The sequence below is a fragment of the Peromyscus californicus genome, unplaced genomic scaffold (genome assembly GCF_007827085.1).
Source record: "Peromyscus californicus insignis strain IS unplaced genomic scaffold, ASM782708v3 Scaffold_4__1_contigs__length_199733344, whole genome shotgun sequence".
In the NCBI taxonomy this organism is placed as follows: domain Eukaryota; kingdom Metazoa; phylum Chordata; class Mammalia; order Rodentia; family Cricetidae; genus Peromyscus; species Peromyscus californicus.
The window spans coordinates 114452128-114468745 of record NW_026294562.1 but is presented as its reverse complement, the minus strand read 5'-3'; the positions used below and the strand labels follow the sequence as shown (position 1 = coordinate 114468745).

At 36.9% G+C, this 16618-nt stretch overlaps 1 protein-coding gene across 3 annotated transcripts in view; it reads left to right on the top strand.

Moving 5' to 3' along the window:
* Nucleotides 1–16618, top strand: part of Grm5 (glutamate metabotropic receptor 5) — a 473853-nt gene that overhangs the window by 397761 nt on the left and 59474 nt on the right. The window lies entirely within an intron of this gene.

The window sequence follows — 16618 nt, the reverse complement described above, 5'->3', positions numbered from 1 at the left end:
CAAGTCTAAGAACAAAAAGAGAATGTTTTAGCTAAAATTGTATCTTTTTCTTTGTGATTTTTTTCTTTCTTGAAATCTGAAGCTTCCTAGTAAGCAATGTTGTTTTTTAAGCAGTGTTGGCAAAGACAAGACCGCCCTTGTTTATGTGTTTGAATTTGGTTTAATTTAGGGTCTTTATTTCTTTTCTTTTGTTTGTTTTTTTGAGACAAAGTTTCTCTATGTAAGCTTCGCGTCTGTCCTGGATCTCATTCTGTAGACCAGGCTGGCCTTGAATACACAGAGATCTGCCTCCCTCTACCTCCCAAGTGCTGGGATTAAAGGCATGTGCCACCACCGCCCAGTTTAGGGTCTTTATTTCAAAGGCTACTCCTATATGCCATAGTGTCCATTCCATAATCTACAATCCTTTCCAATATTTCCAATGAAAACTGAAGTCCAGATTCCCATAACCCTCCTTCCAACCCATCATCAATTTGCTCAATGTACATACTTGCTTAAAAATTAAATAGACAGAGAAATTAATATTATAATTCCGTTATAAAGAAGTTCACAATTTAATGCTAAAGCTAAAATATAGAAGCATGATTAATACAGTGAATGCAAATGAAGATAACCATATCAAGCAAATTGAATCAAATACAAAGACAAATGTTACATGTTCATTTTCATTTGTGGGTCCTAATCTTTACAGAAACATAAGACATGAAAATAGAAGCAATACTGTGTAGGGGAACACAGGACCAATGAGAACGGGGAGAAGGCAGAAAGAGGATAATAAGAATAGAGATGGAATATGTTCAAAGTACATTATATACTTGCTTGAAAATGGTCTTCCATATCTTAGTATAATAAAATGAGGCCTAAAAGAGACTGCTGGAAGATCACCCACTTGGGATATGTCTAGTGGCTCCAGTATTAAGATGGATTTTAGCACAGAATTCCTAGAAGATAGATCATAAGATCATCAGTGGTAAGTCCCTCCCTCAAGGAATAAATGATTACCCATGGCCATTGTACCAGCTTACATCAAAGCTCTGATTATAAGAATCCTGTGATCTGGAGCCCTTTGAGGCTTGCTCACATTAAGACTCTTTATTAGTGAGTGATATTTATATAGAAGATTTCTCTTTCTTAAAAAGATTTAATAAAACATTCAAGTGCCTAGTGGTAGCATTGAGTTCTGTTTATACCATTAGACAAGCTTTCTGATGTTCTCAGGCATTCCAGAGCTGACTCAGTGCTGAGCACTAAGTCAAAATGAATTTTTTGAGTAGATGAATTATAATAGGTGTGTTCATGCACACAAAATTAAAATGCCTACCTTATTATTGTAAGTAGATTTCTATGAGTTTGATGTGGCATAGTATTTGGTGATGTTCTCTTTATATTGGTTCATTATTTTTCTAATTTCAATTTTTAAAACTATTGTATGCTCAGAATGTTGCATAATTAAGTACCCTGTCAATGAATACAGTGAACCGTTGGTATCTGTGCAGATTGGTTTCAGGTCCCCAGATGAATGCCAGAATCCTCTAAATAAATCTACTTAAATACTTCATATAAAATAAAGTGGAATAATATCTACATATCACTTTCTCACAGCCCCCTACAAGTACTAAATCATCTGCATTTGGTTTATAAGTCTACATGCAGTGTAAGCAGTCATATAAAAATTTGTCATAACATATTGTTTATGGAGTAATGACAAGAATGTGAAGACCGTACTTGTTTAATACAGATTTTTTTCCCTGAATTTTCCCATTTGCCTGCAATTGTTTGAACACATGAGTGCAATATCCATGGACACATCCAGCACAATGCTTCTAAATATAACTTTTTGTTTTTTATCTTTTAAAATGATGCTATTGTATTGAAAGTGAACATGGCCTACTCATTTTCCCAATAGGTACATATTATATTATTGCCATTTTCATTATAATAATAGATGATATAGAAAGTGAATGGAAAACAAACATCGTTCTCACATTTGGTCTCAATAGTATAGTCTTTCATGTACCTTGTCATGTTGTGGGGAGAGAAGCTTTAAGCACACACATGTGCACACACACACACACGGACAAATTGTGCAAAATGAGCAAAAGAATAGCAGATAAAATGAAAATTTTGGAGAGATAATAGAGAACATGTAACTTAAAGTTGTGACCATAAATTATTTTTCTAGAAAAATGACTTATGTGGTGAATAAAAATTGCTAGCAAATGAAAAGAAAAATGGCATTCCTGACGAAGAAGACAACACATAGGGAAAGGCAAAAGATGTGAAAATATTGTCAGACTTCCGAAAGGTATCAGGGCAAGAACTGATGCCCCTAAAAGAATGTGCTCATGATTTGAGTGTTGAATTGTCATTAAAGTGAGAAACCATTGCAAGAATTTCAGTGGGTGCAACAGTAGGATAAATGGCATGTTCTTATATAGCATTCTCATTGCTGTGAGGTTGAATAATTTGGGGCAGATGAAAGGCAAAAATCAAGTAAACAGATTGGGAAGAGATGGAAGGTTAAAGTCAAATAGACAGACTGGATGGTTATTGCTACAGCTGACAAGATATCTTGCTGTCTTTAACTAAACAATGCATTGGAATCTCTGAGATGTTATTTGGTTTAAAATCAACAATACAGACAGATAAAATGATGCAGAAGGTGTTAAAGAAGACTGTCAAATTTCCTACCTTAAACACTAAAGGAATGAATGCATTCGTTCATAAATATCTAGACTTTAGTGTTAAATTAGAGCAATTTGAAATGCCTTTTCAAATTGTTATATATGAAGTAATTAATTTAGAAGGTTGTGGCTTTAATGTGTGCCAGAATATGTGCCATGGGCTGGTAATAGAAGATAAAATTAAGTTTCCAGGAAACTTAAAATTTGGCTAAAGAAAAGTTTGTTTGAAAAAAAAGGGTAAAAACACTTTAATGCAATTAGTATTAAAGGTGCAGAATAAACAGTATTATGAGTAACTGGGGAATTGGAGAAAGTTTAACCTTGAAATATAAGTCAGCATTCACAGGAACAGTAACAAGGATGATTCTAGAAGTAAGAAGTTCTTCCAGTATTATTACGATCATAACCTAGAAACGATGCAGGAAGGGCTAATGCACTGCTTCCTTGTCTAACATAATAGTCACATACATTTTTTTACGCTCTTTTGTCTCAAAAATGTCCTTGTGTAAAGACAAGTTCTCCAATGTTAATTCTTCTTTCTTCTTGCTCAGGTAACTTCTTGAATAAGTAATACACACTCACATTTTCAGACTTTCTCGTACTTGATTCAGTAAAGCAACTCTTCTCCCATTCTTACCCTGCTATTAGGAAGATCCTGACAAAAGACCCCAGATCTACCATAATGTGGAACCTCATGGTTACTTATCATTCCTTATTTCACAAATATTTCTGTTCAATGAAATGGGCTTGATGCCAAACACTTTGGAAGATGCTACTACTCAAGTTTCTCTGCCCTACGAAAATGTCATTTCTGGTTTTACTTTATTTTCTTTTGTCTGGGGGCAGGAGATGAGGCCTGTCGTTGTCTGTTCCGTATAATCTAGGCATTCAAAATGGATGTTTCCCCACTTTAGTTGTTAGCTCACTGTGTTTTTCCTGTTACAAAGTCTCCCCACGTGATGTGATCTACTTTGACCTTTTAAATGGCTGCCAACACTATTGGACAGCAATTGCTATCCTGCTCTGCCTCATTCTCTTTCTGACATTCAGTTGTGGGAATATGAATTCCAAATGCACTTTCTTCTTCAGTCTGCAGACAGGAAAGCCAGGCATTGACCAATTCAAATCTACATATGGTCTTATAAACATGAGATGTTTGTGTGTGTGTGTGTGTGTGTGTGTGTGTGTGTGTGTGTGTGTGTGTGTGTTAATAAAGTGGGCGCTCAGTACATACTTGTCTACTTGCTGTAAAATGATGGAGCATGTTATAAATCAAGAGTGTTATACATTTAGGAACAGCCCAGGAATAGGCTCTTTGACTAGGAGTTTACATTTTATGCTGTACACAGTATGGGATTCTCAGAGGTTTTCAAAGAGAAAAATTAAACTATTGTTTCTGGCTACCAGCATAGATGTGAGTGTGTGTATGTGTGTCCTTATGAAAGACAGAAAATAGTTATACTTTACATCACAGTCATCAGGTACCAATACCAGCAGTGAGAAGCATGAGAAAGACCCCTGATCTACAAATATTGACATTCTAAATGTTGACAGCTAAAACAAATGGTTAGATTAATATCAAAGATGACCAGAACAATGTGAAAATCCAGATCAATAGAAGCTAACAGTTGTGTCTGAAATCACTCTTCAATAAAGTCCATGTACGTAGGAACTGAAGTAAGAAAAGTAGCTTCCTATGTGAAATTTAAAGAGAAGAGTAGTTATGATGCTGCAGCTCAGGGACCAAGAAGAAACAGTATGGAGAAGAGATCCAGCACAGCTAAGCAAATACCAAGGCTTTTAGTGTTCTATAAATCATGATAAGTAAGATTAGAGCCATTTGTTTATTCAGTCATCTAGTAATCTACTCAGTAAAAGCATATCTAGTGCCATCTCTGACCTAGATAAAGGAAAGGAAAATATCTTTCCCTTCTATCACCCATGTACTTTGGGTGAAACCTCTGTGGCAAAAGATAGATTAGCAAGAGAAAAACATTATAGTTATTCAACATAACCTTTAGTTTTTGAGCCTTAAATTTACTTGTTTCATAACAGAGCTCTCTATGCTACCCAGATTCATCTCCAAGTCCTGTCTCACCTAATCCCCTTACTTAGGTTTCATGAAGAGCAGCTGAATGTCAGTACAGAACAGGCCTATGCTACCATCGCCATGTAATATTAACTTTGAAGTGACATAAAAACTTCCACAAAGCAATTTAGACCTGAGCGAGTAGTTAAAGCTGAGTAGTTATATGCCTGGGTTTGATAAAAAGGAAAGAAGAGGTGAGTTGTGGTAAACTGTAGTAGGGAGGTCATGGGCTAAGCTTAGCAAGGCTTGCTTGCTCCATTTCCTCTCTGTATCCTTTCTCTTGGCAGAAGAGGATGCTCTTGTCCTGCAGGTATGACAGTGGGAGAGGTCCTTCCACTGAAATGTCTTATATCACCTGCTTCTGCAGAGATGGCGAGGAAAGAACAAGAAGTCCTTTACTGTGCAAGTTATTTCTCATATTCAGTATGACAAGGTGCCATATTGGGAGATAGGATATCATGAACACTGTCACGGGCAATATTCTAAGTGCTAAAACATTTCTGTAAACTAACCAGACAAAACACTCTGCCCTTCTATCCTAGAAAATAGTTTTCACTAAGGCCATTATCCCTCCAAATATCCAAAAATCAAATAAAAGGAAATGTAATCCTGGAGGACCACATTATAAATATTATTTACACAGTGATAATGGAGAATGGATATTAATTTTAAGCATGAAATGGAAGGATGATATGGTGATATCATCTAGAAGGAGTCACATAGGAATTACAGAAGAGGTTCAATTATGTTTGTTAAGTGCCTCCATGGGACTGAGTATCATTTGAAATTAACATGACAAGATGTTAGTATTTTTTAAATCTGAGTTCTTTTTATTCATACTCTACACGTTTCATTTTTTAATTTAAAAACATTTCATAACATTTTCTTATATAATATTAAAAATAAATTTAAAAATAAATGACTGAACTATAAATGCTAAGAAAATTACAGTAATGAATTTTACTGCAATCAATGTGAATCTATTGGTGTATGGGCTAAAATAACATAGTAGGTATAAAAATCAATGAAGAAATTTGATTGAGAATTAACATTGTTAAAATTGGGTAATTTGTTCTCTAATAAAAAAGAAGTCAGTGTAATAATGGTCTACTTTGAGATGGGAAGGAAAAATGGAAAAAAGTGACAATTTGTGTGCAGCAGTCAGTTTCTAAATGCTTCTGTTGGCCAGAAACATTGTCATGTTTCACCATTTCTTGCCACTATAAAACTTTTCTTTTCTTTTCTTTTTTTTGTGTGTGTGCGTGTGTGTGTGTGTGTGTGTGTGTGTGTGTGTGTGTGTGTGTGTGTGTGTGTGTGTTCTGCTAAGGAATTTTTTTTTTTTTTTTTTTTTTTTTTTTTTTTTTTTTTTTTTTTGGTTTCTCGAGACAGGGTTTCTCTGTGTAGCTTTGCGCCTTTCCTGGAACTCACTTGGTAGCCCAGGCTGGCCTCGAACTCACAGAGATCCGCCTGGCTCTGCCTCCCGAGTGCTGGGATTAAAGGCGTGCGCCACCACCGCCCGGCCTCTGCTAAGGAATTTAAGGTAAGGTGCAAGTAGCAAAATTCTCAGATCTTTAATTTTCCTTCCAAAGCTGCAAAATCATTCCCTGTTGAACCTGTCAGGGACTGGCACACTCCAATAAACCCACTGAACATCAAAAGTAAAATCATCTTGGCTTTCAAGCAGGAAGCTGTAGGAAGCCTGTGACAGGAAGTTAGAATGGTTTCCTGCTTCTCACTCACAAAAGAAATGGAACTTCAAGTGTAGAGCTGTGAAAATGGAAGGATACATATTAACAAGGACATTCTCTAACAAATCTTCTGGCTTCTTGAGTGACTTTATTGCTTTAGAGTTTGGAAACTGAATTTTCACCTAAGGAGGGAAAGTTTGCAGAGTTAAACAATAAAGAGTTCAGAAGGGATCTGGAGAAGTGCAGGAAGTGCTCCTGGGGGGCTCTGAACAGTGACAGGTCTCTAAACCTCAGAGCCTGAGCTATCCTTTGCAAGCATTTATTTAGTATGTTTCTTATTTTATCCTACTTTACCGGACTTTTCAAGCCTTTTAGTATGTATACTCACTTAATAAAAGCATGTGAGATTGTCTGGCACTGCTAACAACTATATCATCTTTAAGCATTTTCTGTTTTAATCCTACGACATAGATTTATATTTTAAAAACTGAGATCACTAAGATTCAGGAAAACCGTATAAATTATTTAGGACACAAACCTCAAGGAAAATCAAGCCCAGGGGGCTATGCTACCTCTCTTCTGCAGCAGCATCATTTTTTAGTCCCATATTTCCAGGAAATGGTAGAGAAAAGAATTCAGATGAAAATCTGTCCGAGTATTAATTATCTCCAGGATGTTTGGGTATTTTTTACTTTAAGTGTGATTAAAGCAGGCTATTTGGTTGTTGCAATTAAATTTAGACACAGAAATGGGGAATTCTTGCCATTTGTAAATATTATGTGTTTCTGATACTTTTTTGTGTGAATTTAGATGGGAAATGTTTATTTCTATCTTTCTAGCTATAACAGCATTTGCATTAATAATTGAACAGATTTTTAGAACAGTGCTGTCTAGCTGTTAACTTCTAGTTTCTGTAGCAATCTAACCAGGACCACATGCTACACAGCTGGCTGCCCTGCCATTCATTCATTTTACAAACAATTTAATGTTTTTCACACAGTGCTACGTTCTGTTCATTTAAATGAGAGGTGACTAACCTTCCATTTTTGAAGACTGACAAGTCCATAGTAAAATCCTGACTTAAAATAATCACATTGGGATTATAGATGTGATGTATACAGTAATTGGACCACATAGCCAGTGCAACACTGGTACAAAAGATAAAATTATCCATATATTGAGTTGCCCGACTCAGCACTTGACACACAATGGTGATGGATGCAAGATTCCCACTCTTGAATATTTCAGAATCTGGCTGGATATACATTCAAAGAGTCTGGCTAGATATTCATGCAAATAAGGAGGCAATTCAATATATTAGGTTTTCCTACTCTAATATAGAAATTGATTTAACTATAGTCAAATAAAAGAATAGAGAGAAGAAAATAAAGTTAAAGAAAAGAGCAGTAGTAGAAGAGGGTAGGACTGGAGGAACCATTGATCACAAAGGACTATCAATAAGAGATACTTGATCAGGTCTTGAAAGTTTGAAAGATCTTCTGAGAAGATAAGGAATGAGTTCTTGTCAGAATGAGAAATTAAACTGGGAAAACGGGAGAGTCCCTTCTCTGTGAAAAGGATTCCCAGAGAGATCCTTTAGTAAGCAGGGAAGAAAAAGTAAAGTGACTGCCTTCTGACTCAGGAAGAAAACAGCAGCAAATGCCCTTGCAGGTGTCATTTTTAAGATGAGGAAAGGGGGGGGGGTCTGTGTTAGAATGGGCTAGGATGTGGTGGTAAAGGAGTTAGGGGACCAGGAAGAAGGGAAAGGGAAGACAGAAAGGAGACAAGGGTATTTATCCCAGAGGGACAAAAGACTGCCTCTGGATAGAGAGGAGACAGACACAGGCAAATGGTGATTTATAAAGGTAAGGGGGGAAACTACGTGTCATAATGAGGTATTTAATTTTAATTGGGCATGTTAATTAAGTGACCCAAAGGGGTTTTTTGATGCCTGGACTTTGGTAGTCAGCCTCAGGAGGAGGAAATGGCCAAATAAGGGAATAGTCCTTGGGGACTAGCTTTAGGAATGTAATCTAACAGTTTTTAGCAAGTCAGAAGAAATAGGAGAGAAGGGCAAGGTCTGCCAGAGCCACATGCTCCAGTGGACTAGTGTCCCTTCAAAAACAATTTCAGGCACAGAGACCATAAAGAATATTTATGTCATATTAAAAGAATGTGTATACACCTAAACATAAATGTTAAAACAAAACATAGTCTTTTAGAATCAAGTGCATCACAAGTTTGCAGTCATGTTTCTATAAAAGCCTTAAAGATGGAAGCCATCTTTTCCTGAATAAAACAAGCATCATAATGATGAATATCTGCAAAAGGAAGTGCCAATTTCCACAATAGAATTCCCTAGGTCCCCGAGCATTACATAGGACTCCCTTTAAAAGTTTGACACACACATCCACCAAAACAATCTAAGGAAGTTAAGTTTATGTCGAACAAAGAATAAAAAAATTTATCTGCAGGTTTCAACTATGTTCAAGATATGCCTCCAATGATTCATTTTTATTAAGTTCCAAGAGCCCAGAGTTTAAATCAAAAGGCTTTTGGCGTCAGTGACAGTCATGTTCAAATCCACTCCACAAATGACTCAGCGTGTGACATCAAGCAAATTAACGTCCCTCATCTTTAATTATCAGTTTGCTTTTCCACTAAGTGAAGGTAATAATAACTAGATCAGAAGAGGTATAAAATATACTACAAATATTTTAAAACATGTTTTGATATTAACATTTCATATTAACTGCCATTATTATTCTACTAAAGTTTTGAAAACAATAACTGAAGACAGATGCCCTGGTTCTTTTCCAACAATTAGCTTGATGAAACTGTTCCCCTTAATGTTGATAAGAACAATGTTTTTGTTTTTGTTTTTAATGAGATAACACAACTCTCTTGTGGAAAAGTTGTAAAATGCCTTCTGACCCTTCCAATGTCTCAACTTTTATCAATTTATAAATAGTTTCCAACCAGAAAGTAATAACTAATAAACTAAGATACATGTACACCTGTAAACATCACTTACTCTCAGGGGCGGGGGGGGTGGGGTGGGGGTGGGGGGGTGAAAGCCCCATTCTTAGTGGACCTTTCTAGAACTGATCCCAAAGGAAAACATAAATAAATTTGCATCTTGTCAGAAACACAGCAATGAGAAATGAGCACAGTGTTGTTCACGGCGATCAATCTGTGGTTTTTATCCAAACAATGACACTGTGGTCAAACCACTTTGGTGTGATCAAACTAGAGAAAACAATGTGGTTTCATTGATCTTAATTTCATAGCTTACACAAAGTAAATTATCACAATTCCTCCAAAGAACATAAAACATTGTGAGTGCTTAATCCTACATTACTCAACCCACTTGGGGAAGGCTTTATCAATTATTAGCATATTATAAGAGTAATGTGGAAGATGTAAATGCTTTCTATCTTCACACCTCTTAAGGACTGCAGTCGGCAGAGTGAAAAATGCACAGAATATTATACTTCCTTGTGCTTACAACTGAAGATAATATAATACCATTTTCTTGAAGCTACTTATATGTAAAGAGGCCAGGAAGATATAACATCCTGTCTTTCCCCTGGAAGAGCATAGGACAGTATAATAAAACACAGGCAATTTAGCAGACATTGAGTCACTTTCATTTTACATGCATACCTCTCCTTTCTCCCTTTTCCTCATTACATAATTATTCTGCCATTGTTGAAGTCACATAGTGTATTGTTTTGCTCAGTTCTCACAGCAGTCCTTGAACTATTAAGGCAGGCAGGAATTATCATCTTCCCTCTGAAAGCTCTCAGTGGTTTCGCATCTAAGTTCTTAGTAGTGATTCCCTGAAACAATCTAATTCTCTGGTGGCTGTGTCTGCACTGTAAAGTTAACCCTTTGCCTGTCTTCATGGTCTAACTGTTTGGTTGACATCTCTACTACTCTTTCCCCGGAATTCCTTTCAAACACTCATTTCTTATCCTATCTCTGTCTCTTTAGCTGAAAATAGATTAAAAAACAATGTCCCATACCTCATAACACCATTGTATCAAATGGCCTGACACCCCTAAAGCACTGAGCACAGTGCTGCGCACTGTGATCACAAAGCTGGGTATTTGGAGAGTCCTCTAAAGAAACAAATGACTTCCATCATAACTCCGTAGTCCAGACCCACTATCTTAAATGGAGCTCATGCTCAATAATGCATATTGAATTCAGAACCAAGTGGAAGGCTCTAGTTGCATTTTGTGAATAATTTTCTGTCATTTAGTGGTTAGTAAAAAGCATTAATCTTTTCCCATGTGCATCTTTCTTATGTGTGTGTCGGGGAGCTGATCCTATATTTTCTTTCTGTAATAAAAACCAAACATTTTAATTAGTTAAATCACACAGTAGCTCACTTGGGAAGCACTTATAAGACTGTATTACTTAAAAATTAGGAAGCAGTAGTCTTGGGAAGAAGAGCAGGAGGAAACATTTGGGTAAGAACTTGCATATGATTTTGCAAACAGCCTTAAGAAAAGTAATACTAGCTGGGGCTCAAGAAAAGCCCAGCATGTCTCAAACGGGAAGAAAATCTAGGGTATGTGGGTAGAGAAGGAAGACAGCGTGGCTTAGAGAGAATCTGCTAAAGGTCTGCAGCACAAAGTCAGAAAGCCTTTGAACACTAGGAAGGAAAACCAACTATTGGAAGAAATTGCTTCTCTCGAATCTGACTAAAAATACTGGGAAAGAATTTTGATCACCATCCTTCCAGTTAGGAAAGGCAAATAAAAATTAATAGCAAAGCCCTTCTTACAGCTAATATGATATGTGTAAAATTCAGGGACTGGTTTAAAGTGAATACTTGGATGTTTGGTTTTAGTGAAATGCTAAAGTAGCTCTAAGTATTGTATGGATTCAGTCCTGTAAAGTTGCTTCACTTGTCTTTTCTGGGTCATTGTATTTATCCATGAATATTTCTATAATGGTTTCCTCAGATCCAAATGTTCATTATAGCTAAGGGAACACTTTATTGTATCCATTTTATGTGTAGAGATGTAAACAAGTAGAGTAAAATGCTCCTACAACTTGGAAGTACTTGCTTTGAAGCTGAAAATGAAATACATGTCTTCTTATTCCTCACTTGATCCCTTCTCTGGTGGTATAGTAAATCATTCATCTGTCCTATCCAACTGTCAGTTTCATGCAAGGCACTGTCCTTGGCACTACCCATAATGCAATCACAAAGAAATAGTTTTTGTCCTTATATTGCTCAGCCTATCCTATGACATAGTCCAGCAAACATTGGCACAGACCAGAGAGACCTATGATCTCATGGGAGGAACTTGTCACTCAGGCTTAGGGAATCAGAAAAGTCATTCTGTGAGAGGATCTACAAAATAGAAGAATAATGAGGAGCTAGCTGTGATGAGAATTAAGGGGAAAATAGATAGGGAGAGGAGTGTTTCAGCTGTATTTATTATTTTGGTCCATATGCTGTGTTTTTCCACTCTTATTCTTCTACAGCAGTGTGACCAGAAGTCATAGTTTTCAAAGCTGCTCCCTGCAAATGTGGTCTGTGATAAGCCTTCCCATCTGTATTCTGCAGTGCCATCACATTCTTACTTATGTTTTAATTATGAAATAAATCTTACTGCAACATTTTACATCTCCCTATAAAAAATGTAACCGATAAAAATCATCAACAACAAAAAATTGCTGAATTTTCAACTCTTCGAGGGAGTATTATTAAAGGAATCTAAAACAAAAGGTGTGTAATGAACTATGATGGGTATGAAAGTCCTCAGTGATGAAGGGGTGGCTGTGAATAATGAGCATCAAATTCCTCAATGACGAGGGGGTGGCTATGAAGCCCCTTTGTAGCAGCATGGGGAATGTGTCACATTTAGTCTTTGTTCTCTTGTGTTGTGGGTGTTCTATGCTAGAAAATTTTAGGGGCACAAGAATAACAATTTACTACCTCACATCTCTGACCTGACACCCTCAGAATACACATACCATAGTGAAACCCTGCTGAGGAGCTTGAAACAAAGAGACCCCTTAGAAGAGGCATGAGTTTATGCCAGAGTAACAACCATCAAGCATGTATGGCACCACTAGCCCTGTTTTTCCTAGTGCAGACATTCCCAAATGATGATGATCTTTTTTTTATTGAGTAGTCTCAGGACCTCCTTCTGAGGGTTGGATGATAAAGTTACCTTCCCCCAATGGATTTAAAACAAGTAAATAAGTAAAGAAAATTAATTATGAACGTCAAGGTTTTTATCTCAGTTACAGCAGGTCAATATATCTTATTCAGCTTCATATGACCGCCCTATGAAGAAGAGGGACTGATACTTACCTGTCTTATTTATTATGAAAATCACATACAACTCCTGAACTAGGACCTGACATGATCTGACACTCAAATACACTGTCAGGTCCTCCTTTCACTCTGACATGATGAGAATAAACCTACTTCTGATTGGAGTAGATGCTAATAAAATCATCCCTGATGTTTCAGGTAGAGATTAAAATTATATTTTGGACGTGCTTTTTTTTTTTTTTTTTTTTTTTTTGGTTTTTTTTTCGAGACAGGGTTTCTCTGTGTAGCTTTGCGCCTTTCCTGGAACTCGCTTTGGAGACCAGGCTGGCCTCGAACTCACAGAGATCCGCCTGGCTCTGCCTCCCGAGTGCTGGGATTAAAGGCGTGCGCCACCACCGCCCGGCTTGGACGTGCTTTTTAAGTTATATTCATTTGTACATGCATTATTATTTGTGGCAGGCACATGCACCATATCTGTCATGGAGGTTAGAGGACGACCTGTGGGAACTGACTCTCCTGTAGTGTGAGGCCTGAAGATTGATCTCAGTTAATCAGACTTTGTGTCAAGCTCTCCTAGCCTCTAAGTCTTCTTGACAATCTCCTGGAATATTTTGTTTCCTGCTAAAATAATGGTTAAATCAGTGAGCTAGTGTGCCTTTTCTGAAGAGGACTTGGGGTGTTGGAGTTTGTTTAATATTTTGAAGTGTTGCAGTTAACAGACTTCATAGGGAGAATGGATCCAAATTATATAAGTAGATGGTACTTGTTATTGATTAACTTTTGGACTAAGGATGTGGCTCAGTGGATAGGAACCCTTGCCGTGTAAGCATGAGAACCTGAGTTCAAATATCAAGCACTTATGTAAGAAACCAAGAGTGACTTCACATGCCTGTAACCCCAGCATTGAGGGTATAGATGGAAACAAATGGATTTGGGAGCTGGCTGACCAGTCAGCCTAACAAAAGGGCAAGACTCTAGCTCAGTGACAGATCCTGTCTCATGGGACTAGGGCAGAGAGGAGTGGAGGAAAACACTGTAAGTGTTCTTCTGGGCTCCCCATACTTACACATAAGTGTGAGTACTCCTGCATTTACAAATTCGTGCACTACAAACATATAAATCATAATACACACACACACACACACACACACACACACACACACACACACACACACACACGAGAGGGGAAGAAGAATAATCCAGTTTGCTGCATCTCTCTTTATTAACACAAGAAATGAATTGTCCAGATCCATTAAATTTTTCCATGTGATATTAATCAATTATCAAACATCTATAAAATGCATAGGTAAAAGCAGGACTATTTCTAATATTAAACATATCTTACAAATCTTGTGGTCTGCTTACCTAGTTTTGCCATTTCTGGGTGTTATCTTGCACCTAAAATCCAACCACAGTAAACAGAACTCAGACCTCCATTTATAATACTCCATAATAGTAATGTAACTTAGACTTTCTAGATGCAGGGAAAAATGACTTGATCCACTCATCTGGATGATAATTCTATAATTTTAAGGTAAATATTGATTTCTGAGTTGCTATGCCAACCATAGGAGTGATTCTCATTATACTAAGACATCACTCATGGACAAGAGACAAGCCTTATAATTAACATCAGGTGCTGGCAAACAGGTAAATAAGACAAATTTAACACATCCCTGCATATATAAAAATAGACTGATATTATAGTATGTATTATAGACAAAGTGAAGTACTTAAATTTTATTAAACTATTTATTGTAAATAGTTTACACTAGTAGATTATTTCCAACTCATCTGAACTATGAAAAAGTTAACATTTTTATATGAAGCTAACTGAATAAAAAACAGGAAGATAGGGGATATCTTGACTTCAGAAACAATTCCACGCATCCCTGAGATCTCAGGCTAACACCCTAGATATCACATCTTGGGAGGTTAAAAAGATGGGGGAATAGATAACAAATGGCATACTGGTAGAAGAAAGCAAATATGACATTTCAGTCATCGGTCAACATTCCTTGCTCAGAACATGTATGTGGCCTGTGTGTCAAAAGATGGGTCCAGTGTCCCCTTCTTGTTTTCTTATTGCTAACATGGCCTGGCCATCAGCTAAGGGCACATGTATCTTGTCCTCAGACATCTTCAGTATCAAATTTCTTTCATCAGAAATGTACAAGAGTTGTAAAGATCAGTAAGGTGCCCCTGTTCCAGCTGACTTAGATAAGAACACTGGCATCTGTCTCTCATTCCCCCAGCCTGAATCCGCAGTTGGAAGAGAGCTTAAAGATACATCTGTCAAGGAACTGTTAGCCATGGGAACATTGTTTGTGTAAGTGTGCTTTCTAAATGTGAAGCAAGAACATCAGGTCTGAGTGAGCAATCACATCATCTTTAGGGGCTCCAGAAGTCATCCAGTAGTCATTGATCGCATCCATGACATCTTGAAGCACATTTGTGGGATCACATAATGTGGATGATACTATTCTGATAGCTTCTTTCCTTGAATAAATTGTTGTATTTTCAATTTAAGATGTGTTATTCTAATGAAGAGAAAAACTGTAAGCCAGATATGAAACAGGAGGAAGTCAATAGGAACCTAAATAAGTTATGTCAGGCCCTGGCCATTGTTTTCTAATCTAGGGCCCCACTGCTTTTCTAGAAAAGAATAAAACACAGGGAACTCCATGGCTATGATGAAGATTAGTACTAAAATATGACAACTTACACTAAATTAATAAACTCACATGAAAAGTGCAAACAAACTATAAAATATCTGCACTCCAGATTCTTAATGTCTGCACCTACTTCCTTATATGAGAATGAAATAAGCATAAAAAGCAAATTATTAGTTTAAAATACCCATAAATTAGAAGAAAAAAATAAGAAGATTGGCATTTCACATGTTTGTAGACAATATATGTAATAGAGACAATCATCATTGTGAAAAATTCACAACAGAGTGAAGTTTGTATTATTTTATGATTCTCTGAAATTTGATGGAATATGCTCCATATTAAACAGGACACTCTCACTTAAAAAATTAATAATTGGCTCATAGTATAATAGGGCAAAATTATGATGACTTACTACTAGAAGATATACCTCTGAACCTGAGACTTGAAACTTCCAGTAAGCTTCTTTTGGTGAGAACTGAAAAGGAAACTAAAGTGATGTTCTATAAGAAGCTAGAGTGGGCCACACAATAAACCATTTTCCTTTGACATCAGAAACACTTTCTTCCTGGCCAGTGAATCCTAGGCCACCCCTCACACACCCTACTTCACCTACCACTCCTTAATGCAAGACTCTGCCCTCATCTGCCTCTCTGGATTTTAGTTATCAATTTATTCACATGATATTCTTTTGAACTAGAAACAATTCATTTTAAATTAGCTATGGCTTGGAGTTTCTGGTTCCATATGCTCACTTGGCCACACGTAAAACACAACACATCTAGTTGGAGATACACAGCATCACCGTAAGGTGTGACACTTCCATTTTAACCATTCTTTCTTATTTAATAGTATTGCTATCAATTCATTAGAACCAACTCATTTAATCTCTTGTCTGACTACTTCAAAATTTCTCCCAATACTAGTTCTGAAATGTCGTTATAGTTTATTATATTAAAATAGTGACTGTGGCCGGGCGGTGGTGGCGCACGCCTTTAATCCCAGCACTCGGGAGGCAGAGCCAGGCGGATCTCTGTGAGTTCGAGGCCAGCCTGGTCTCCAAAGCGAGTTCCAGGAAAGGCGCAAAGCTACACAGAGAAACCCTGTCTCGAAAAACCAAAAAAAAAAAAAAAAAATAGTGACTGTGAATTTTATCCTTATCATCTCTAAATGTCCTCTTT